Raw genomic sequence first — 27,258 nt, 5'->3', positions numbered from 1 at the left:
TGTATTCAGAAGGCTACCGTGGTAACATCAAAATCTAGATCCAGTTCACATTTGATGGGCACCCTCCCAGCTAGTTTTAAATGGCTTAAGGGATTATGTCTGAGATTTAAGGGAGGACAGATGATTCTCATTGTCCTACATGAGGTAAATTAAAACAGTCTGAAAACAAGTGCCTTAAAACATGATATTATTCTGTTCCTGGTCTGTTCTATCGCTATACAGAAAAAGCAGGGCAAAATGTCCTGGGGAGAAAAAAAGATCCAGAGTTGCTTGGTAGGAGGGGATCACATGGCCAAAGCAAGTGAACACCTTCTGTGGAATTCAGGTTCTCCCAACTAATTTAAGGTCATCTTCCAGACTGCCAACCAATCCTTAGGATCCCATGCTGGGATAGGGAAAATGAAACATAATGTAACCCTGGTCCCATCTTGCCCAGTATCCCTCTTAAATTCTTTCCTGAAGTGGCTCGTGGGGCCAGTGAGAGATTTTTTAGAAGTAATGAAATGGTTTCATATATATAGGGTTTCCCAGAAGCTCAACTCTTGGAGAAGTAGCAAGGACCTTAAAACCATAACTTTGGGGCGCCTGGGTGGCTCAGGTGGTTAAGCTTCTGCCTTCAGCTCAGGTCATGATCCCAGGGTCCTGGGATCGAGCCCCACATCAGGCTCTCTGCTCCGCAGGGAGCCTGCTTCCCCCTCTCTCTCTCTGCCTGCCTCTCTGCCTACTTGTGATTTCTGTCAAATAAAAAAAAAAATGTAACTTTGGTTGGTATGAAAAGTCTAGTTTTTCTCTATGATTCCAGAGTTTAATCAAAGACGTTCTCTTTAACTTTTTCTTTTTTCCTAACTTAAAGTGAGGGGAGAAAAAGGGAAAGAGAGAAGGAGAGGGATCCTAGATATTGGTGATATTATTTTATAGCCTGTGATTCAAATCATTTGGGCAGAGTTGTTTTCCCTTCCTTACCCTCCTTCCTCCCTCCTTTTCTTTATTTTCTCTCTCTCCTTTTTTTTAAGGAGGATGCTTTTTGTATCATTAAAATGAGCTTACTATTAAAAATGCCTAGCCTACCAAAGTTACATAAGGAATTAATAATCCAAAGCATTGTTAAAACAATTTGGAAGCAGAGAAGGGGGAAGTGAATATTTCTTCCGCATTGTCAGAAAAATTAAACCCAACTTGATTTCTTCTTGTGAAGTCTTAGTCTTTTCCTCCTAGCTGAGGAAAGGGAATAAACCAGTAATCAGAGACTCAAAGGCAGAAACAGCAGCACCAAACAGCATTTACATGAAATAATGCACATGAAGCATTAGCACAGTTCCTGGTACACTGTGAGGACTCAGTAAGTGTTAATTATTCATGTTAGTGTTATTGTTGTTATTACTATTTTATCATTAGTCTTAAATATTCACATTTGTTGTTCAAGATACCCTTAGAAACTGGCCATCCCAAAGATTCAACCTCAAAAACTTTAGCAGCAGAATTTCAGGGTCTCTTCACATTAAAGTGCTTTCACATTTAAGACCTCACTTTTGTTCTGATAAAAGTTTGGATGTGTAACTGGAAGGTTTTTTTAAAGACAGTTTTCTAGCTAGAACAGTTGCTAGAGTAAAAGCCTACTATATTCAAGTCATCATTACCATTTCAGAAAGAAAATGCTGAGAAAGTGGGGGTTTCTCTTCATAAAAGCACTAAATAGCTTCATTTGCAATGTTGAAGACAGACAAAGATTTTCACTTTTATCACTGCATAAAGACAACTTTTTAAGTACTAAATAAAAATGAAGTAATAAACAGGTATGGAAACCAACTTTATGGGGCTCTATATTTGAATAAACACTCTCATGGTGCTAGCAGACATATAAAAGTTTTACAAATATTAATCTAGTTATCTTCATAACAAGCCAAAGCGGTAAGTTATGTACTACTATGTGGCCATCACCATTTTACTTTTGAGAAACTCGGGGCAAAGTAGAGCTATGCCAATAGCCCACCATCATGCAGCCAGTATGTAGTGGAGCCTGGATTCTCGCTCCAGTCTGTGCTCCATACCATAATACTGCATTGCCTCCCTCTGCAACTATATTCCCTTGAAAGACTATGGACTAATGCTTTCCCAGGTAATTCTCCTCTCAGTACCACCTTCTCAGCATCTGCAGACTTCTGGAAAGAAAGCTTCTGGCAGCAAAATTATGTATACCTTAGTCCACCGCTCTATCTAGGGGATAAAACTATTGGCCAAAGAGAGGCATGGAATAATTGCACAGTTGCACATGGGTACTTTAAAGGTAGTAGCCAGAACCATGGAAACAACTCTAGCTCCAACTCTAAGGCATTATCTTCTATTCTTTTAACTGATGATTTAAAGAGTCACTTGCTTTCTCTTTCTGGGACATTCACTCCACAATACACCAAACCTCTCTTTAAGTAGTCAAATACTTTCTTGGCTTGAATAAAAGGAGGGGCAGAGCTCTTTTCTTTCTAAAGGCCATAATCTCATTTTAATTGGTTAGACCACTTGATAACAAATCCTGAAGCAGAGAGAGGGCATCCCTCTGGAGTTAGAGGGAAGCAAGGATAATATCAGGCACAAAGAACAGATGGAGTCACACTCCTCTAAAGAGAGAAAATGACAAGTTGTTATCAGAACCCATTATGCATCCTTTATAGTTCATTGTATATAAATGTTTAAACTGAATGCAATTCCTTTTCTTAAAAATAGTATAGTATTTATACTCTGGATCCAGACTTCTTGTGTTCAAATCTAATTTCTTTAATTAATCTGTGTGTCACCTGTGTGTTGCCCGGCTGTTACCTTGGGCAAGTCACCTAACTACTTTATGCCTCTGTCTCCTCATTTCTAAAATGGGGATAATAGTAGTATTTACTAATAGAATTGTGAGGATGAGACAAGCAAATATATTTAAAGGTATTATAAAAATGTCTGGTAAGCATTATATGTATCAGATAATACAGGGAGCTCTTATCTCCCCTTGTATCCTCAAATTTTCTACCATACTATTTACTTAGGCCACAGACTTCATTTCAATTCTAATCATCTTTAACCACTTTTTCCTTGGTTTCTGTCCATGATCAAACAGAAAAAAGGCAACAGCACATACAGTCAGGTTTTGGCACATGCGCAGACAGGAATTTGCCATATGGGACCTACTTTAAGACACAGTCTCTAGGAACACAGTACTGTACATTCAAATGCCGGGTCTGTCTGAAAAGTAGACAAGTGCCACTTTCTGATGGCAACAATCCAGTCATGTTAGGTTTATGTTACTATCAGGAGAGATACAGCTATGTGATCTGTTCTTTCTCTGTGTCTTTTTGGTTGTCTGCTTATTTGTTTGTTGAGTTTTGCTTTTTATCTTGTGTAAAAAAAAGAGAGAGAGAGAGAGAAAGAAAGAAAGAAACTAAAAGAACAGCAAGGACGCCCTAACTAATCTGGAACACTAAAAGCACAAGCTGAAGTTATCCCTTTAGTTAATTTTAACAACTAAAATACAGTGATCATATTATTCATCAAAGAGAGAGGAAGAAAGGCCTTAACTACTTACAAAGGAATTGATCAGGAACCAGCCTAACAAAATCCTAGCACCTGAAGTAATTCTGGGACCATGTCCAATCACAAATGGAACATCTTAATAAAAACAAAAGACCAGGACTTTAAAAATACTGCTTAATTTCAACTAGTGAGATATATACAAAGTGTCCCTAGGTGTTGACTATTTACACCTGCTCTGTAAGATTGTATTTAGAATGCAGAAAAGTTATATCTTGTGAAAAAGCAAAGATCTCAAAACATTTCCTGGTTCTTATCTGTATATTACATAAAATATGGCTTGGAATTCAGTTCATGAAACCATATGAATCAATCGACACTGCAAAATTACTTTAGCTATAGGGAAATAATTAGGCAAGAAGGAGTCTTAGATGCTAAACTGGTAAACTCAAAAGTATAAAGGCATGACAGATAGTACAGCCACAGTTTATACCTGAAGAAATAATTTGAAGATTGGTTAAGGGGCTGTCCAAAAAGTTCCACAGCTGGTCAGCAGAAAAAGTAGGAATTAGACCAGCCCTGTTACCTACCCTTCCATTAGGTAGGAAACCACTCAATGGAGGGCAGATTCTATGGCTTTTTATTTGGTGGGTAATGAACCACTCAGTTACATGGCACAGAATTTTACTTTCAGTCCTGCCCAAATAGTCTTATTGGTCCTACAGATAATTTCCAGTTAAATGAATAGAATATCTCAGAATTCCTGTTCCCCATCTCACCTCAGCTACAGATTTGCTTTGGATTTTTCCTTGACTGTGTCTAGTTCTTTCAGGAATGATATGGTCTGCTTTCTCCAGACCTGGACCTTGAAACAATTAGGGAGTAGGTGAAGTTTGACTTCTACCCTGTCTGTGTATCTTTTCTTTTCTCTACCTGACCAAATCCTAACTTTTCAAGATAAGTTGCATCTTCCTGGTGAAGAGTTTTTTTGACCATTCTGGAAGAAAGAAGTAATCTCTCACCACTTGCAACTCCTATAGCATATAATGTATTTGCCACCCTTTTGACAGTTAATGCACATCTTAATGATGATGGTGATAGTGGTGGTGGTTGTGGTAGCCAAAATTTGTTAAATGCATCTTTATACTAGAAGATTTTTATGAATTATCTCACCCTTCTCCACTGCCCTCTGAGGTGGGTTGTCATCTCTATTTGAAGATGAAGCAACAGGCTCGGAGTGTTTAGGGGTAGCCTGACCATGGTCACATAGCTAGTAAATGGCAGGGTCAGAATTCAAACACCTTTTTTCTCTCTCTTTCTCCATATTCCAGGCTCTTAATCACTGTATTATAGTTTTTTAGGGTGCAATCCATAGACAAAAGGCATCCAAATCACCCAACATAGGTTGTTTAATTTTGCCTTAAATTTTCTGAAGGATAATCTCTGAAAAGGAAATCTGGGAACCTTAATGTTCTCTAGCCCCTTGAAGGTTAGCTATCTGTTGAAGTTTGTGAGAACCACTACACTAAAAACTCTACTGGTAGCAACTCCCTTGAGTTTATATAGATTTTCATGCTCACAGAGCTTGATATCCATTATTTCTGGCCAGCTATTTCTATTTAAGACTCTTGGTATAACTTTATGTTTTGTGTCTCTTGACTAGAGTATAAGAGACATGATTTCTCTCTGTATAGCCTGCTTATTGCATACCTCAGCATTTTGTACACATTCATAGACTTCATTAGCCTACTCTTTGTGATTGCCAATTGCTCTGTGCTGCTTCAGAGAAGATACTATTCTATGCTTCACACTAGAGGGGTTATTTTTGCCTCCTGAACCCTTCCAAAGAAACCACAAAGGGTGGCTTGAATTTCAAGCATTTCTGTGTCATGCTCAGTCCATTAAAAAAGGAGGAGGGGGTCAATGTTCATAGCAGCAATATCCACAATAGTCAAACTGTGGAAAGAGCTGAGATGCCCTTCAGCAGACAAATGAATAAAGAAGATGTGGCTGATATATGCAATGGAATATTATTCAGCCAAAAGAAAGGCAACTTTTGCACCCACATGGATGGGACTGGAGGAGATTATGCTAAGTGAAATAAGTGAAGCAGAGAAAGTCAATTATCATATGGTTTCACTTACTTGTGGAACATAAGGAATAGCATGGAGGACAACAGGAGAAGGAAGGGAAAAATGAAGGTAGGGAATTGGAGGGAGAGAAGAACCATGAGAGACTATGGACTCCAGGAAATAAACTGAGTGTTTTAGAGGGGAAAAGCATGGGGAGATGGGTTAGCCTGGTAATGGATGTTAAGGAGGGCATGTATTGCATGGAGCACTGGGTGTTATATGCAAACAATGAATCATGGAATACTACATCAAAAACTAATGATGTACTGTATGGTGAGTTACTTAACATAATTAAAAAAAGGAGGGGGTCATCACAGTGGTATGATATTTCTGTTTTCGCAGAAAGAATGACATTTGAGTCCTTTGCTAAGATTTTCTTTCCCTTTCTGGATGTCCTTTCCTTATCCTTGCCACTGCCTCCCAGGGAGAAAACCTGCTTAAGGAAGAAGTTGAAGGCACTGATTGTCTGATGCATCTTGGGTCACAGAAGTACTCTGTGAGATTATCAATAGGAAGAGTTAGCCTTTGGCCATAGTGATCAAACATTAACATGATAACCAAATTTTTAACTCTTTTACTAGAAAATTTATTTAAAAAAAACATTTATTTTAAAATAATGAATTTTTTAAAATTTTATTTTATTTTTTCAGTGTTCCAAGATTCATTGTTTATGCACCACACCCAGTGCCCTATGCAGTACGTGCCCTCCTTAATACCCACCACCAGGCTCACCCATTCTCCTACCCCCTCTGACATATTTTTAAAATTTATTTATTTAATTAATTTATTTATTTTAAAGATTTTATTTATTTATTTGACAGACAGAGATCACAAGTAGGCAGAGTCAGGCAGAGAGAGAGGGGGATGTAGGCTCCCTGCTGAGCAGAGAGCCTGATGTGGGGCTTGATCCCAGGACCCTGAGATCATGACCCAAGCCGAAGGCAGAGGCTTAACCCCCTGAGCCACCCAGGCTCCCCTGACATATTTTTTTTAAATGGAGCAATACTGTACACAAGATTTTGGATCTTGACTTTTATCATATCAATAATAAATGAAGGGGTGTCTGGGTGGCTCAGTGGGTTAAAGCCTCTGCCTTCGGTTCAGGTCATTATCCTAGAGTCCTGGGATCGAACCCCACATCGGGCTCTCTGCTCAGCAGGGAGCCTGCTTCCCTTCCTCCTTCTCTGCCTGTCTCTCTGCCTACTTGTGATCTCTGTTTGTCAAATAAATAAATAAAAATTTAAAAAGAAATAATAAATGAACATTTTTTCCTATTTCATTAAATACCCTTATACAAAATATGATGTTTGAAAAGTTTGTAAAGTGGTTAAATTAAGTTCCTGTTTTGCTTTTTTAAAAAGTCTAATAGCTGCCATGTCTGCAACAAGAATACTTGAATACTTGTCTTATTTAAGACAAGCGAAGAAGGACCAGAAGTAGGGGCCAAGTTGGACCATTGGGCCTGTGTCTAATAATCTAACTAGAGTCTCACTGGGACTTGGTTCACACACCAAAGTAAATCATAGGATGAAGCTGGGAACAGTATCCAAGGAATCAGAAGAGACAGAACATAAGCAAAGTTTCAAATTACAATATGTGGGCAGAGAGTAATACTCAGAGAAGTCCAGATTAATTGGAGGCATAGCATAGGTAGAGTCACAGGTCAGGGGTCAATGCTGAGAAGGTTAAATGTAAGCAGGAGGGCAGTGCAGAGTCTGAGTGTACAAACATAGGTGTGGATTAGGTATTCAAGACAGAGATAAACAACCAGTTGGGAAATTCAGGGGGACCAAGCACAAGAACTCAGGATCTTTGTCAGAAGCTATCAACACAATAGTGTGACAACCAGGTGTTGGAGAGGGGCTGTCTGCATATTAGCAGTCTTGGTGAAGGCAAATAAGAGTTCAGAAAGAAGTCTACATAGTTCAGGGGTTGTACCCAAGGAATTGCAGTCCAAAGTACATAGTTCAGGGGTTGTACCCAAGGAATTGCAGTCCAAAGTGCCATTACAGTTGCAACAGCAACCACCATAGAAACTCTACTTGTTGATTAAAGGCAAGAGGATTCAAATCATTGCTGGGACTGTCAGCAATCACTACCCAGCACTGGACCTAAGAGAAGGGTAGAAAGCTGGACTGACAATACAGAACATCTTTGCAGGGGAACTTTCTATAAACCATATGAAAATGGAAATTGCCATTTTTGTGCTCAAAAATGATCAAATACCGCTTTTATACAGTTCAAATCACATAAATCCTTGGCAAAAAAAGATGAGTGTCAGGTTGAGGGGACATGGGGTTGGTGGAGTGCTGGAATATGGATTAACTGAAGAGTTTGGTCATGTGGACTACAAAGTCACATAGATTTGTTGTAAAAAAAAAAAAGCTAACTTTCAAGTCTGGCATATAGTAGATGTTCAGTAAGTATCAATATAGTAGATGATCAATATAGTAGATGTTCAGCAAGTATCAATTAATTTAAAAATTCTTCAGGGCAGCACCAGGGTAGTCACAGTGGTACATAAGAAAGAAGAATGCACCACGTGTTCTAAAAGAGCTTATTCCTTTTGGAAGAAAAACAAAATAGAGAGGAAAAGATACTTATTTTCTTAGTGTGTAGAACTAGAGTACCATAGCCAGAGAACGTGTAGGAATTCAAAGAAGAGAAGCTAGAGATCAGTATTCGCAAGAAAGGCTGAAGAAGGTTTCCAGGTGGTAGGAAAAATAAAAACTAAGAAAAGTTGGAAAAGCAAAGGGACAAGCTATTTCTCCTCACCAAGTTTCCTACCAGTTCTGACCATGCTTTCCAAACTATTGTTTCTCAGCCTAGATTATGATGACCAGTTTCTCCAACCTAAAGAATGTTCTGCAATACACTAGTCCAGAGATGCTTCATTTTCAAAGGTTTTCATAGTCAAAATTGGGAAGTGCTGCAATTTCCTCTTGGAGATTCCACAATGCATATTAGCACAATAAACTCTCTGAAAAGTCCTGCAATAAATAAATAAATCGTTTATAATATTCTCATCCAATATTTCTGAAAACAATTTGATTAAGGAAAATTTTGTTTGAATAAATACTTATGAACACCCCATGCTGCTAGTGTACTACAGAACACACTGTAGAAGACACCACTACAGAAAAGTAAACAATTCAATTTTTTTATCAAAACCCCCCAAAATGAGGGATAATAAACAGAGAAAACAGAGTAAGGGTCTCAGAAGTTAAGTACCAATTTGCTGTCACTAAAGAGGGCAAGGGAGAAGAAATGGACATAAAGCATTTTAAAAGCTCGTTCATCCACAGAGTCATGATTGGAAAACAGAGTTCTAAACCAGTACCCATTTCTAATTCCTTTAGCCTGGACTAAGATGCATATGGCATCTGAGTTTGTTAGATTTGATGAACAAATAACCGTTTCAGCTTCAGGGTAAGAGTAAGAAGAAGTGAAAGCAACTTTTTTGTTGGACCTCCTGATGCTAACTCTCTCTCTCTGTTTCTCTTTCTCATCTATCTATCTTTATCTCTATCTCTGTCTATCTCTAGCTCTATCTGATAACTGTGCTTTTTTGTTTTTTTCAGTTTTAAACTTGGTTCAGTCCCAGTTACTGAGAATGGGAGCATGTCATTGGCCTTAGAAAATAGAGACATTCCCATAGTTTCTCCTGCTTCCTAGGAGAGTGTCTTGGCTATAGCTGATGAGGAAATCATGTTAAGAAATGGAGGGCTTCCTGGAGGCATCCTTTCCCTGGAGATACGCAAGCAGAATGTAGTAATCACTTGGCAAGATTGTCAGGAAGTAGAGATTAGTCTTTATAACTTCCAACCCCAAGAATTTAGAATTAGGTTGATGGTTCTCAAATCTCTCTGCACATTAAAATCTCATGGGGAGCTTTTTGAAAATGCCAATGCCTATCTTTCCCTCCAGATGAATAAAATCAGAATCTGAAAGGTGGGTCCTAGGCATCTTATTGCTTAACGGCCCAAAAGTGATTCTAATATGCATCTAAAGTTGAGAATAGCTAGCTCAGACATTTTTAATTCTTCATTAAAAGTGATAATCCTAGTATGATAGATCTTGTGATTTCATTATTCCATGCCAGATTTATATTCCATCAGAGTAGGTTTCTGCCAACATGGGATGATTTGGGAGGGCACTGGGTAGATTTACCCTTCTTGAGTCCCTGGATTCTCTTTGGCCTAACCACTGTGCTAGAAATTCTTCCTATTCTCCCTATTCTCAATGTGTTCTTTTATGTTAGCCCCCAGAGACCCCTCTTAAAATGCAAATACCCTCTGGAGACAGAGAAACTAAAGCTATTATTAGTCACTAGCAGGCACCATGTCATTTAATGGATCAGCCTGTCACGTAACGAGGTCAGAAAGGAGTAGGAAGGGTACGTAGTGAAAAACATTACTTACTCAGAGATAATGCCAAGAATTGCATCAAAAGTTTACTGCTTCCTTCTCTGCACTCCTCCATCGCCCTCCCTTTTCAGTTTTAAGATTACTCATCTGACCCCTCTACATTTGCTGCCTGTGAACTAACTGTGAGTCATTTTTATCTATTTTGTCCCTGTTGGTGATAACATATTTGGTATCCTCTAAAGAACTGGGATAAGGGAGCTATTTTTTGATGTTAAGAATTTCTTTGTGTCTTTTCCTCTAGACAATATAGTCAGAATAGCAAGTAATGCAGGTTGTATCCATATAGGCCACTAAATTGATTTCCATCTGGTGAGCCAATTTAATAAAATCTTCCTCATGAATTTCAGCAAAAGCAACAACAAAAAAGTTATTTGACTCCCCAGCCCCACCGGGGACCAGTTGTTTGAGAGACTTAACCAAACTGACCTGAAGTTCTGGTACCATGTTGTCAATTTCATTGACATCTCCTCAACCCATCACTTGGCCACTGACTAAATCATTGGATTGGGATTCGACATTCTAACTTCTTAGTAGACACTTGTAGGTTTCCAGTGGATACAGGTTAGATAGAAGAGATCAATAAACCCCTTTTATTGCCAGAGTCTACTGTGACACCCCTAACTCTCTTAGCCATGCTTGGCTGTCATTGGGCAACTGCATATTTTTACACAGTCACATCTCAGTGATAGTATCTCTTTCTGCTCTCTAAATACCTACATTTACCCTTATCAAATATTTTAAAAAGATCAGTGTGTTTTTTAGTTCAATTCATGTAAGACAACACTCAATTAGTGCCATTTAAAATGCTCTTATTTGCTTTTTTACTAATGTCTTAAAAGTTCCACCTCCCTCTAACAGTATAGCATTACTATTCTCTTTGGTCTTTGTTTCAAAGGTGCTCTTAGCTTCTCAGATATTTCATTCACCTCCTCTGGTTAATTTTTAGTACCTGATAATCCCTCAACATACGGATTCATTTGGTTTGTAGTCATGTCTATATAATCCTCACTGGAATCATAATTCAAGTTAGTGAAAATTTCAGTTAAACTGATTATATGGTATCTGTTGAAGGGACTGAGTTAATTATTTGTTTTTATTCATTTTGGTCCCCTTTGCATGTGTACAGGCACAACTTTTCTGAAGGCTAGGACTGTGTTTATGAACAGAAAGCAAAGGAAAGAAGCAACTGGATAATATAGGTAAAAATACTTTGTCCTCAATTATTTGTCTCTTTCAAATTGCTAAAGATGGATTTTTGCCCAAATTATCCAGACAACTATAACTAGTTAACATTTTTTTGAGATTCTCTCTCTCTCTCTCTCTCTCTCAATATATATTGAGATCCCCTCTGTTATAAACCTAGCTAGGGTAAGGCCTGAAGTACTGTAATTGTCATTTAACCAGTCTCTCTACCTATAGTTTAGACATTGGTAAATCTGGCCCACAGACCATTTACTTTTTTTAAATGAAATTTTATTAACACACAGTGACATTCATTTGTTTATATATTAGCAAAGGTTGATTTTATACTGCAATGGTTGAGTTGAATGCTGCAACAGAGAACATATGGTCTAAAATACATACTACCTGTTTACAAAAAAAATTTGCTGGCCTTTGCTCTTATCTCATCCTCACTGATCCTCCAAATCTTTTTTTTTTCTAAAACACTAATTTCATCCTGTCACTCTCCTGCACAAAAATCTTGAAAGTATATATGATATTCAGCTGGTATGCACTGTTATAGCCTTACTCTTTTTATTGTTAGTGCCCATGCCATGCTGGTTGTTAAGTATTTTGAAAATCATCTTTGCTTAAATATTTTTTATTCGCATGGAATAAAATCAAGCTCCTTAGCTTAGCATTCCAGGCCCTTTCTAGTCTTCTTTCTTACTTGTTCCCTGTAAGAATCATCTTTGCTTTGTCCAAAACACACCCAGCTCATCTTTATTGTTGCCTTTTCTTTAAACCATTTCCTTGTTTTGAAATGTCCTAAACTTTCCGTTCACTCTTTATGAATATAGAGATCATTTATCTACATTTACTTCAGACAATCTCAGTTTACAACTGTTATCCTGATGTAACAATATGATGTCTCCCTTCCCTCTCAAACATCTCCTAGATTAGACAAGAAATTATATGGTTATCTTAGCTATGAACCATATTCTTCCTTTGAGGATCACTTCCAACTCTATTGGTCTCATGAAAATTTTGATATTTTTTCACCTACAGAGTTCTTTCCCTCTTTCTCAGTTTTCCCATCTGTTGAAGAAATAAGGTTGGATTGGATGACTTTTAAAAGCTAATATTCTATTATATTCAAAAAATAAATTAATCAATAGGTCATTAGTACAACATGGATTAGAATAAGTAATATATTCCCTAGAACTACCTGAATTCACCCTCAATTAAGCTATTGACCTCAAATTGACTTTCTGCTAGCCATTTTCAGTTTAATTACTCCAAACTGTGTTCTTCAAACTGAGAAAAAAATTCTTTTACAGTGTGTGTGACTCTATGTAAAATAAACACACATGTCCTGATAATGAAATGACCTTGTTAATTAAATTTTAGGAGAGAAAGATTCTGGGAACATAGTGAACTAAATATATAGCACCTTTCCCCTCAAATCCTAACTACAAACTATTTGCTTCTCCTGAGTGAAATGGGAACTAGTCCCCATGGCAACTGGAAACAAGTAAGACCTGGAGTTTTGTCAGGTCCTAGTGAGAAAACTGAGATAGGGCTTTCTTCTTTCCTGTATACTGTGTAAGTGTATGAAAACCAGCATCAGGGATCTTCTAAGGTAAAGACTGTAAATTACTAGATCTTGACTTTTACAGACCCATGAGTCCTCGTGAAGAGGGTTGATATTGGTCTTACATGAGATTTCCAGGTCACACTGCCTTAAAATGTTCAAGAAGAAATGACAGAAGTGATTAAAATCCTTTCTTTCTGAATCATAAAGAGTACAAGGAAAATAAGAGGGCAAGGAGACTTCTTTTAAGTGCCATAATAAGAAACTAGTACTCTACCTACTTCTGTACTCTTGGTTTACAGGGATAAAAAGCACTTTGTATTTACCATAGGACATACATTTACTACATGACACATATGACATGCATACTAGATCTGAATCCCAAAGAGATGACAGTGGAAGGTACCCAGCAGCTGAAGAGAGAAAGATCAAGCAAAACAAACTGAATACATGCTCAGTGAAATAAAGCTGCGGGAAGAAACATATGAAACAGATGAAAACTTAAATAAAAAAATAAGAGCACTGAATGAGGTTCAAGTGCAGTAAGAAAAACATTTTTCTAGAATAAGAAAACAATAATTTTCATCTATCTTGTTCTACAAATAAGTTGAAACAGAAGATGGTCATTATTAAGATGTGAATTGGTATACATACATTGGGATACATGGACTGGGAATCTGTTTAAAATGTATGATAAGGACTTAACCAATAAGGGACATACTTTAAGAGAAACTATAACAGTCTAGAGCAGTGTCTAGCAAACTACAGCCCACTGGTCAGATCTGATTTGCCACCTATTTTTGTATGACCTGTGAGCTAAGAATGCTTTCTACATTCTTAAACTATTGAAAATACTTTTAAAAGAATATTTCATGATGTGTGCAAATTATATGAAATTAAAGTTTTAGTATTCATAAAGTTTTGTTGGAACACAACTATACTCATTCCTCTATGTATTATCTCTGATTTATGCGCAAAACAGAAATGTGTAGCTGCAAAAAAAGGCAATAAGGTCTGCAAGTCTAGCACGTTTATTATCTTGCCTTTTATGGAAATTTTGTCAATCCCTGGTTTAGAGAAGTGCTGTCAATAGAACTTTCTGTGATGATAGAAATGTTCCATAAATGTGCTGTCTAAAGCAATAGTCATTAGCTATGTGTAGCTACTGAGCATTTGATATGTGACAACAAATGAGTTATTGAATGCTGATTTTTATTTACTTTTAATTGTGGCAAATTTAAATAGTCATATGTAGTTTGTGGCTAGTGGCTATATATTAGGCAACACAAGTTTAGAAAAGAAAGTACTAATTTATGCAAAATCTAGGCATTATGGTGATAGTGGTGGTTGTGAGAAAATAAAAAAGCAGAACTGGAAATCATGATATCAGACAAAGTAAACTTAAGGTTTAATGCACAAAATGTAATAAGAAGGATATTAAAATAATGGTAAAAATCACACACACGTATATACAAAACTACATAAAACAGTAACTTTTCTAAATAAAAGAAAAACTTTACAAAATAAAAGTATAGTGGGAGATCCTATGTACCATTCTGAGATCAGACTGCCCTAGTAAACAAAAAACAATATAAAGGAATAGAAGAAAACAATCAAACTTGATTTACTAACTATATATAGGAACTTATATCCTTCAAACGAAGAACATACATTCTTTGGTATGACCATGGAACATTAACAAAATTGATCAGATATTTGGTCACAAGGAAAACCATAAAATAATGAAAAAAAAATTTACTAGTTGAAGTCTTTGATCATAATCTAACAATATTGAAGATGGAAAGTTGAACATAAAAATCTTAATGCCTTGGAAACTAAATTTAAATATATTTCTGGATAACCCTTGGATCAAAGAGGTTATAAAAGGAAATTATAAAATATCTAGATGGTATGGGAAGAAGAACACTTTATATTAAAATCTATAAAACAATGAAAACTGTAGTCAGATGAAAATATGTAACTTTGTCTTCAACATAGAGGAAGAATGAAACTAAAGAAATTTACCCATCTTCAAAAAGTAGAAAAATAAAAAAACAAAGCTTAAAAATATAGATAAAAGCTAAAATTTAATGCAACTAAAAAAAAATGAAAAGGCAAATAAATCCCAAACTGATTTTTTTGAGGAAAATAAACTTCAAATGTTCTTGTTTCAGAAAGAGAAAAAGACAGTCAGAGAATGCCAAAATAGTTGCATAGGAATAAGAAACAAACATAATCATGAAAAGAGAAATAATGAAACTCCATGACAACAACATTGAAAATCTTTCCAAAATTGACCCAAAAAGAAGTGAAGAACTTGACTACACCAAATATCAGAGGGGAAGACTGAAAAGGTAAATGTGTTACCATTGAAAAAAGCTTCATCTGGGACACAGGAGTTACCACCAAATTTTATATGACATTTAAAGATTAAATATTATTATGATATATAAATAATTCCAGGCCATAGAAAACAATGGGAGGCTCTCCAGTACATTTTATGTCTGCAAAACTCCCACTTTAAATTTGATAATAATAACATTTGAAAAGATTTTACATACAATTGAACTTAAGTTGACATTAATCCAAATAAGACTGTTATGAATTACAATGTTAAACTGGGGAGTCTTTAAAAAAAATAATTCAAGAAATAGACCAAATAGACCAAAATAAATGACAAGGGAATTAAAGTGATATATTTGAATATATATCAAATATATATATTCAATAGATATATAATTTGAATATATATAGATATATAATTTGAATATATATATTCAATATATATTGAATAGATATATATTTATATATATATAATATAGATATATTTGAATATATCTATTCAATATATCTATTCAAAAGAGGGCATTCATGGTGGTATGTAAAGACAAAAAATATACATATAGAGAACAAATAATAAGGGATGCTTGGGTGGCTGAGTGAGCTGATGACCTCAGGGTGGTAAGATCAAGCCCGCAGTCTAAAATTCTAAGAATTCTCTCTCTCTCCCTCTGCCCCTCCCCCTGCTCACATACTTTCTCTTTCTCCAAAATATAAAATAAAATAATAAAATAAAATATTTTAAAAAAAGAAAATAAATGAAAAAATTGCAAATATAAATCCTGCTTTATCAGCAATTACATCAAATGTTAATGGTTAAACACTTCAACTGGAGGCAGAAATTGGGAGAATAAATAAAAATATGATCCAGCTATATGCTATCACAAGAGATACTTGAAATTCTAGGGCACAAATAATTTGCAAGTAGAAGGATGGATAAAAAGATATACCATTGAAACAGTAACCAAAAGAGAGGGAAAGGAGCTATACTAATATCAGACAAATAGACTTTAAGGCAAAATTTGTTACTATAGACAAAGAAGGACATTTTATAATGATAACAAGATTAATCCATCTAAAAGACATCACGATTTTTTTTAAAGATTTTATTTATTTGACAGAGATCACAAGTAGGCAGAGAGGCAGACAGAGAGAGAGAGAGAGAGAGGGAAGCAGGCTCCCCGGTGAGCAGAGAGCCCGATGCGGGACTCAATCCCAGGACCCTGAGATCATGACCTGAGCTGAAGACAGCGGCTTAACCCACTGAGCCACCCGGGCGCCCAAGACATCACAATTTTAAACATACACATCTAACAGAGCACCAAAATGAATGCAGCAAAAGCTGACAGACTTGAAGGAAGAAATAAACAATTGAGCAATAACAGTTGGATTCTTTAATACCCCACTTTCAACAATGGACAGAACAACTAGATGGAATATCAACAAGGATAGAATATTAAACAACACAATAAACTAACTAGAATTAACAGACATCTACAGAACACTCTACCTAACAACAACAGAATTCACCATCTTCTCAAGTGCACATGGAACATTCTCCAATATGGGCCAAATGTTAAACAATGAAACAAACCTCAATAATTTAAAAGGTTTGAAATTATACAAAGTATAGGGGCACCTGGGTGGTGCAGTCAGTTGAGAGTCCACCTCTTGGTTTTGGCTCAGGTCGTGATCTCAGGGTTGTGGAATTGAGCCCTGCATCAGGCTCCCCACTCAGCACAGAAGCTGCTTCTTTCTCCCTCCCCACTGATTTCTCTCTCTCTTTGTCTCAAATAAATAAATAATATCTTTTAGTAAAAGAAATTATACAAAGTACATTTTCTGACCACAATAGGAGAAATACAAGAAAATCAGAAATTAATTTAAGATGAATGAAAATGAAAACACAACATACCAAAACTCTTGGGATGGAACTTAAAGTGTTCAGAGGGCTTCGCAGATGACACAATACTTTATATGGAAAAGTCAAAAGACTCCACGCCCAAAGTACTAGAACTCATACAGCAATTCAGTAATGTATCAGGATATAAAATCAATGGACAGCAATCAATTACTCTCTTATGCACTAGCAATGAAAATACAGAAAGGGAAATTAGAGAATTGATTCCATTTACTATAGCACCAAGAACCATAAGATATCTTGGAATAAACCTAACCAAAGAGGTAAAGAATCTATACTCGAGTAACTACAGAACACTCATGAAAGCAATTGAAGAAGACACAAAAAGATGGAAAAGCATTCCATGCTCATGGATCAGAAGAATAAACGTTGTTAAAATGGATATATATATATATATATATATATATATATAATCTTTCACTGCCATCCCAATCAAAATTCTACCAACATTCTTCAAAGTGCTGGAACAAACAATCCTGAAATTTGTATGGAACCAGAAAAGACCCTGATTCACTAAGGAAATGTTGAAAAAGATAAAACAAAGCTGGGGGCATCACATTGCCTGATTTCAAACTTTACTACAAAGGGGTGATCACCAAGACAGCATGGTACTGGCCCAAAAACAGACATAGACCAGTGGAACAGAGTAGAGAGCCCAGATACAGACCTGCAACTCTATGGTCAACTAATCTTCAACAAAGCAGGAAAAAATATACAGTGGAAAAAAGACAGTCTCTTCAATAAATGGTGCTGGGAAAATTGGACAGCTATGTGTAGAAGAATGGAACTCGACCATTCGCTCACACTGTACACAAAGATTAACTTGAAATGGTTGAAAGACCTCAATGTGAGGCAGGAATCAAAATCCTAGAGGAGAACATAGGCATTAACCTCTTTGACATCAGCCACAGCAACTTCTTTCAAGACATGTCTCCAAAGACAAAGGAAATAAAGGCAAAAATGAACTTTTCAGACTTCAAGATCAAAAGCTTCTACACAGCAAAGGAAACAGTCAACAAAACAAAGAGGCAACCCACGGAATGGGAGAAGATACTCACAAATGACAATACCGACAAGGGGCTGATATCTAAAATCTATAAAGAACTCCTCAAACTCAACACCCCAAAAAACAAATAATCACGTCAAAAAATGGGCAGAAGACATGAACAGACACTTCTCCAAAGAAAGCATACAAATGGCTAACTGACACATGAAAAAATGTTCATCATCACTAGCCATCAGGGGAATTCAAATCAAAACCACATTGAGATACCACCTTACAACAGTTAGAATGGCCAAAATCAACAGGACAGGAAACAAGTGTTAGAAAGGATGTGAAGAAAGGGGAACCCTCTTACCCTGTTGGTGGGAATGCAAGTTGGTGCAGCCACTTTGGAAAACAGTGTGGAGATTTCTCAAAAACTTAAAAATAGAGCTACCCTATGACCCTCCAATTGCACTACTGAGTATTTACCCCAAAGATACAGATGTGGTGAAAAGAAGGACCGGATACATGTAATTAGTAAATGCAGTCCTACAAATGTAGTGATCTTAAGGGGCAGATGCACCCCAATGTTCATAACAGCAAAGGCTACAATCGCCAAACCGTGGAAAGAGCTGAGACGCCCTTCAACAGTCGAATGGATAAAGAAGATATGGTCCATATATACAATGGAATATTATGCAGTCGTTAGAAATGATGAATACCCAACTTTTGTATCAACATGGATAAGACTGGAGGATATTATGCTGAGTGAAATAAGTCAAGCAGAGAGAGACAATTATCATATGGTTTCACTTACTTGTGGAACATAAAGAATAAAATGGAGGACATTAGGAGAAGGAAAGGAAAAGTGAATTGGGGTAAATCGGAGGGAGAGATGAAAGATGAGAGACTGTGGATTCTGAGAAACAAATGGGGGTTATGGAGGTAAGGGAGATGGGGGGGATGTGTGAGCCTGGTGGTGAGTATTAAGGAGGGCACATATTACATGGAGCACTGGGTGTGGTGCATAAACAATGAATCTTGGAACACTGAAAGTAATAAAATAAAATTAAGATGTTACAAATAAAAGTGTTCAGAGGGAAATTTATAGCTATTGAGGCTTAATATTTTAAAAAAATAAGATCACAAATCAATAACCTAATCCTCCATCTTAGAAGACTAAGAAAATAAAAACAAATTAAACCCAAGGCAAGAAGAAAGAAGTAAATAAAAAACAATAAACAATGCATAAAAAAGAAATAGAAAATAGAAACACAATAGAGAAAACCAACAAAACCAACAGTTGTTTCCTTTAAAAGTTGAAAAATTGAAAAACTTTTAGCTAGACTGACTGAGACAAAAAGAGAGAAGACTCAGACTAAATAGAAGACATTACTAACAACCTTTCTGGAATAAAAGAATTATGAGGAAAATCAATGAACAACTGTATGACAAAAAATTAGATAACCTCGATGAAGTTAACAAATACCTAGAGACACAAACCACTGAAACTGTCAAAAGAAGAAATGGAATTTATGAATAATCAATAATAAGTAAAGAGATGGAAATAATAATAAATAACTTCCCACAAAATAAAGCCCAGGACTGATGGCATTACTTTTAAATTTTACCAAAAATTTAAAGAATTAAAACAAGCTTTTTTTTAAAAATAGAAGACAAAAAAATGACACATTCCAATTTATTCTATGAGGCCAGACTTGCTCCAAAACACCATAACCAAGTAGGAGTTATCTCACGTATGCTAGCTTGGTCCAACATATGAAAATCAATGCAATACATCCTCTTATTACAATAAAGAAAAAATAACATAATCATAGAAAGACACTTGAAAAAATTCAACATCTTTTCATGATAGTAGCATTCAACAATAGGAATAAGGAATAGAAGGGAACTTCAACCTAAAAAAGGCCATCTATATAAAACCCATAGCTAACATCATACTTAATGGTTTAAGATTGAATACTTTGCCCAAGATCAGTACCAAGACAAGGATGTCCACTTTCATGACTTCTGTTCTACATTGTACTGGAGGGTCTAGTCAGGGTAATCAGACAAGTAAAAGAATTGAAGTGTATCTAGGCTGGAAATAAGTGAAATTATTCCTTTTTGCAGATGATATTATCTTGTATATATAAAATTCTAAGGAATCACCAAAAATAATATTAAAGCCAATAATGAGTTCAGCAAAACTGTAAAATATAAGAAATGTACAAAAGTCAATTGTCTTTTTATGCACTAGAAATAGACAACCTGGAAATGAAATTAAGAAAAATAATTCCATTTAAAATGATATCAAATGTAACAAAATATTTACTAATAAATTTATCTAAAGAAGTACAAGATGTGTACACTGAAAATTACAAAACCTTATTCAATGAAATTTAATAAGATGTAAGTAAATGGAAAAATATCCCATGTTCATGCTTGGAAGACTTACTATTAATAAGATGGCAATACTTTTGTACCAAATTTATCTAGAGATTTAACTCAATCTGTTTCAAAGCCTTTTGGTTGTTTTTACAGAAATTCACAACTGATCCTAAAATTCATATGGAACCCAGAATAGCCACAGCAATATTGAAAAAGGACAAAGTTGTAGGACTCACTACAAAGCACATGTGTCTTTCAAAACTTACTACAAAACTATAGTGATTACAACTGCATGTTTTGACATAGGATAGACACATAAGTGAATGCAATCTACTCAAAAGTCCAGAAATAAACCCTAATGTTTAGCATCAGTTGGTTTTTGGCATGAGTGCTAACACTATTGAATGGGAAAAGAGTAGTTTTTTCAATAAACGGTGCTGAAACAACAAGATATCCACATATAACAGAATAAAGTTAAACTACTATGCACCATTTATGAAAATTAACTGAAAATGCTTTAAAGACTTAAATGCAAGTGCTAAAATGATCAAACTCTTAGAGAAGAAAACATAGGTATAAATCTTTGTGACTTTGGATTTGGCAATGGTTTCTTAGATATGACACCTAAAGCGTGCAACACAAGAAACAATAGATAAATTGGACTTCATCAAAATTAAAATTTCTGAAATTCAAAGAATGCTGTCAAAAAAGTGAAAAGAAAACCTACAGTACAGGAGAAGATAGTTGCAAATCATATATCCAATAAGAGTCTAGTATCCAGAATATACAAAGAACTCTTAAAACTGAATAATAAAAAGAAGACATAAAAATGCCAACAGGTACATGAAAAGGTACTCAACATCACTAGTCATCAGGAAAATGCAAAGCAAAACACAATGAGGTATCACCTCATATCTGACAGAATGGCTATCATCAAAAAGACAAGAGTCAACAAGTGCTGGTGAAGATGTGAAGGTGAGAACCTTTTTACACTATTGGTAGGAACGTAAATTGGTGCAGCCACTATGGAAAACAATATGGAGATTTCTTAAGAAATTGAACATAGAACTACTATATGATTCAGCAATTCCACTTCTGGGTATATTTCTTTTAAAAAAATGAAAACAGGATATTAAAGAGATATCTTCACTCCCGTATTCATATAGCCAAGACATTGGAAATAACCTTAGTGCCCATCAATTGATGAATGGATAAAGAATATGTGGTATATTTATACAATGGTATATTATTCAACCATGAGAAAGAAGAAAATCTTGCCATTTACAACAACAGGGATAGACCTTGAAGGCATTATGTAAGTGAAATAAACCAGATAGAGAATGAAAAATATTATATGGTTTCAATTATATGTAGAATCTAAAAAAAAAAAAAATCAAGTTCATGGATACAGAGTACAAAAGTGGTTGCCTGAGGCTAGGGAGTGTCAGGGAAAACAGCTCAATAATAAAAAGACAACAGAATTTCAAAATGATGAAAGAATTTCAATAGACAGTTATACAAAAAATATATAAAAATGGTTGATAAACACATCAAAAGATGCTCAACATCTTTTGTCATCAGGGAAATGCAAATCAAAATCACAGTGAGATACCACCTCACATCTACTAAGAGTGCTTGTCAAGAAGACAGAAAATAACAAGTGTCAGCAAGGATGTGGAAAAATTGGAATCCTAATACACTACTGGTAGGTGGTAATGTACAAAGGTCCAGCTGCTTTGGAAAAGTTTGGCAGTTCCTCAAACTGTTAACCATAGAGTTACCATATGGCCTAGCAATTTTACTTTTAGGTATATACTCAAAAGGACTAAAAACATATGTTCACAGAAAAACTTGTACACATATAGTCATAGGAGCATTGTTCATAATACCCAAAAAGTAGATATAACACAAATATCCATCAACTGATGAATGGATTAACAAATCCACGCAGTGGAATATTAATTCACCCATAAGAAGGAATAAAGTATTGATACACGCTACAATGTGGATGAACTTTGAAAACATTTTGTATGTACAGTTTAAAGGATGGAATTTTATATGTGAATTATATATCAATACAGTAGTAATAATATAATGAATATCTTCTGAGAAAGCCAGGGTACTACATGGTACAATCTAGAGAGTATACAAGAGATCTAGGAAAGCTAAAATCTTTAAGGTCAAAAGACAGACATATTTGAACATTTAAAATTAAAAATTTCTATATGATAAAATACATCATACACAAAAATATCATAAACAAAAATTCATAATGTTGATGAAAGATTACTATCCATAAACAAAGAGCTCTTTTAAACTGAGATGAAAATGACAAATCACTCAATAGAAAAAATGGGTAAAGGTAATGAAAAATCAATTCATAGAAGAGTAAAGACAAAAAGATTCACCAGCAGTCAGGGAAATGCAAAGCAAAGTAAAAATGAGGTAATACTTTAAATCCATCATACTGGCAAAGTTTAAAGACCAATAATACCCACATATTGCTGGTGTAAATGTGACATATTACAGCCATTTTGGAAAGCAATCTGGAAACATCTATTAAAATAAAATATTAATTTGCTTAAGTCAGTAGTCCCATTTCTTCTATTGTAATAAAGGCATATGTACAAGGATGTTTATTGCAGCATTGCTTGTACTGACAAACTGACAAAAGCAAAAGCAAATTAGAGAATAGGGAAGACTGAATAAATTATTGTTATCTACTCCATAGAATGTTATATAACGATTAAAATTAATGTAGTAATGCTACCTCAGATTACTAGGAGAGATTTCCAAAAGGCATCCTTGATTTAGAAAAACAATATGCAAAAAGAATGTATAATATAATCCCACTAAATAATAACAAAATCCTATATATGTGTGTATATGAAAGAGCATGAGAAAATATGGAAGGATGCATCCTAAGAGTAACGTGGGTTACTTGATGGAAAGAAATAAAACAGAAGGGAGAGCAAGCAAAAAGAAAAGGTAAAAGCAAACTTCCAGATTATGGTCACAACTGTATAAAATTATATATGCATCTGCATATTTTTGTTTTAAATATTTGTTAATGAAAATCTTACTAAAATCTTTAAAAATATCCTCCTGCCTTACTAAGCATTCAATATGTTTGTGTGCTATAATCCATCTCCCTGGTTTCAAATCCAAGCATTGCCACTCTGATCACTCTGTGATCATAATTAAGTTACCTATTCACTCTGTGCTTTAGTTTTCACCTATAAAATAAGAAAGAGGACAGTACCTACATTGTAGAATTGTTTGAGAATTAAACCAGATATTACACATAAATTACTAGGAAAAAGTGCATATAGTGAGCTCTCAATACACATTAGCCATCATCTACACAGACTTCATTTTGATGTGTGGCAGGAGAACTATACCAAAAGACTGATAATCAGGAAACCTGGCTGTTAGCTTGGACAAGTCACATATTTACCATAGCAGGCTTACGGGAAGGGTCAAGTGAGAAAACCGATGTGAATATACTTTGCTTTGTGAACTGAAAAGATCATAATTTTTAAAAAAAAATCTTTATTATATAAGACTGTAAGACTCTAGTAGTACAAAATGAGGAGACATATGTAATCATTCTAAGAAACCTCCTACAACAAAAAACTGAAAACAGCTTAACTTCAGGCAAGTCATTAGTAAAAATGTTATGTCCTTATTTTACTTTGATGTTATATGATATTGGAATTGGTTGGGGAGGAATGGTTTTGATTAGGTGGGATTATAGAGATAATAAGAAGCTTCATATAGAACTTACCTAGCAAATTTATACTTATTTAAATCACTGCTATTGCTCCAAAGCTATTAGGTGGGAAAAGTTACAACTTTCAATATTTTGATTTCAAGGTCCTTGGCAGTCCCTCAGAATTCTGCATATATCTATAAAATTAAGAGTTGGAAGAAGTATTATAGTTTATAGCCTGGAAGAAAAACCATGGTTGGATTAAATAGTCATTGAAAATGTAATGATGGGGGCACCTGGGTGGCTCAGTGGGTTAAGCCTCTGCCTTCGGCTCAGGTCATGATCTCAGGGTCCTGGGATCGAGTCCCGCATCGGGCTCTCTGCTCAGCGGAGAGCCTGCTTCCTCCTCTCTCTCTCTCTGCCTGCCTCTCTGCCTACTTGTGATCTCTCTCTGTCAAATAAATAAAACTAAAAAAAAAATAAATAAAATGTAATGATGAATTTTCTGATTGTGCCTGGGAGTTTTTATTCATTTAAATAATGTTTTAAATGTTCAATCTATTGAGACAAATTGTTTAACACGAGAGTGTATAGGAAAGACAATGTGTGGGATTTAGACTCAAAATGCCTGGGTTCACTCCCAGTTCTGATATTACTTAGAGGTTTGATTTTGAGCAAGTTACTAATGTCTCTGTCCATGAGTTTCCTCATCCAAAAATGAGTTTAATGATATCTCCTAGGGTTATTGGAGAATTAAATGAGATGACATATTTAAAGCAGTCAGCCCAATACCTTTGTCTTTGTAGGCATTCAAAAAGTGTTAGTTTCCTTTGATATTTTAATAAAAATGTTATAATGGAATCAGGAGGTTCAGAAGAGTCAGATGAGTGGCAAAGCATACTAATCATTTTTTTTCAATATACTTAAGGAAGCTTCCCTATTTAATTTGTGAGTCCATATCCCCAGAAAATACTATCCAGCAAGTGATCACCATGGGACACAGAGGAAAACAAAGCAAGGAACTCCTTGATAGTCTGTCTTACAAATGCAAGACACTGGACTTGGACAATGAGGTGGATGTTGCTTTGGTAGCAACCTCAGTCTTCCTCTATTATATAATGACTCTGTAATAACCATTATCTTCGCTGTGTTGCACTCATGCCACTACTTCCCACCCTCTTTTCAAAACAAAGCTACACCCTTTCCTCACAATTAAATACTTGGAGATGTTTAAAGACAAGCTAAACTACTACATGTGAGAAGATTTGACTTTTCATTGATGCTAGGTTAAGAGGCAGGTAACTAAAATTTAAGACGATTGTGTAATTGTGAATTTGATGCCATAAACTGAAGTTTATAGTTAATAAGTTTATTAGCTACAGTTAGAGTCAAAAAGATATTACTTCGAACTCCAGATACATTCCAACTAACAGCTTTGGGTAGCTTCTAGCCCTCTAATCACTTCACTCTTTCTTTTTCTCAACTTCCACCATTAATCATACATGCTTTGTCTAAGATATCATTTTATTACTCACAAAGCAAATTACTTAATGGTTTCCCTAAGGTTTTGTTGCCTGACCTTTATCGTCATGGAGAATGTTCTATACATAGAATATAGGGCAAAATTAACAAATAATTTAGTATGTCCATCAACCTTGTCTATGTCGTCAGTATGTGTGTGCTACTGAAAGTTTGAATGGGGGAGAGCCTGGGTGGCTCAGGCACTTAGGCATCTGCCTTAGGCTCCAGTCATGATCCCACAGTCCTGGGATCAAGGCCCATGTCAGGTTCCTGGCTCGGCAAGGGTGTTTGCTTCTCCCTCTGCTTCTGCCTCTGCCCCTGCTCCTGCTTTCTTGCTCACTCTCAAATAAATAAATAAAATCTTAAAGAAAGTTTGAATGATCTTTCAATTGATGAATATAAGCAAGGGAAAAGGAAGAAAGGTAGGGAAGAAAGGAATCTATTATCTGACTAAGTAACAGGTACCTGCATTATGTATGAAGAGAGAACTAGACTTTATAAATTCTAAGACTTCCATTATTTCTCACTCTTCATGGGGCCAGAAAAGACATACAAAGATTAAGTATCTTTATAATAAACTGTTAGTCTGCAAAGATTGGATCTCGCTGTAAAAGATGACTTTTGGATCCTCCCTTTCCCAGAAAAGCCCCACACATAATGCATGCCCAGCTCCCTTCAAGTCCAGAGTAATTCTTTATTGAGCTCCCATGTAGAGGATCTCAGTGTTGGTCTATAGCCTTGACCTTTGGAAGAATGAGGAAGACTTTAGAATGTTCTCTCCCTCTCTCTTTCCTCTTACTTTTTGCTCTTGGGCTGACTATAGGCATATTAAGTTCATTCAGTTCCCTATTTATAGATTGTTATGAAATCTGGCTGTCAGTAATCAATAACCCAGGGTTTGAAACTCCTGAAAGAAAAGTATCTTTTGTAGATATTAAAAGGTGTGCTTTTTATAAAGAGTAATTAGGCAGAGTGTCTGAATTTGGGGGGAGGGAGTGTGATGAGATCTCATCATCTATAATGAGTACACCATGTAATTCAAGTGTCTTACTTAGAGAAGCTGGTAAAAGAGAAGCCATATAAAGAGTAAGAAGAAGCTGGAGTGTAGGTATTTCAGTTAGGAAAAAAATAGCTCTTAAAAAAAGCTATCTGGGGGCACCTGGGTGGCTCAGTGGGTTAAGCAACTGCCTTCGGCTCAGGTCATGATCCTGGAGTCCCAGGATCAAGTCCCACATCAGGCTCTCTGCTCATCAGGGAGCCAGCTTCTCCCTCTGCCCCTCACCCCTTTCACGCTCTCTCTCTCTCTCAAATAAATAAAATCTTTAGAAAAAAAAAGCTATCTGACCGTGTTACTAATATGATATAATAACCCAATCACATATATTTTGTTTCACTCATCAGAATGATGATGGCCCATGTAATCTCCTTCAACTAGGAAAATTATTTGCTCATTCATTCAACAAACATTAAACATCTGTTATGTGTCAGGTATTGTTCTAGGTAGCTGGGAATATGTGTTGAACAAAATAGACATTGTACAAATCTGATGATGACAAGTGAAATGGGG

The sequence above is a fragment of the Martes martes genome (genome assembly GCF_963455335.1).
Source record: "Martes martes genome assembly, chromosome: X".
Taxonomy (NCBI): domain Eukaryota; kingdom Metazoa; phylum Chordata; class Mammalia; order Carnivora; family Mustelidae; genus Martes; species Martes martes.
This window is presented reverse-complemented; position numbering follows the sequence as displayed.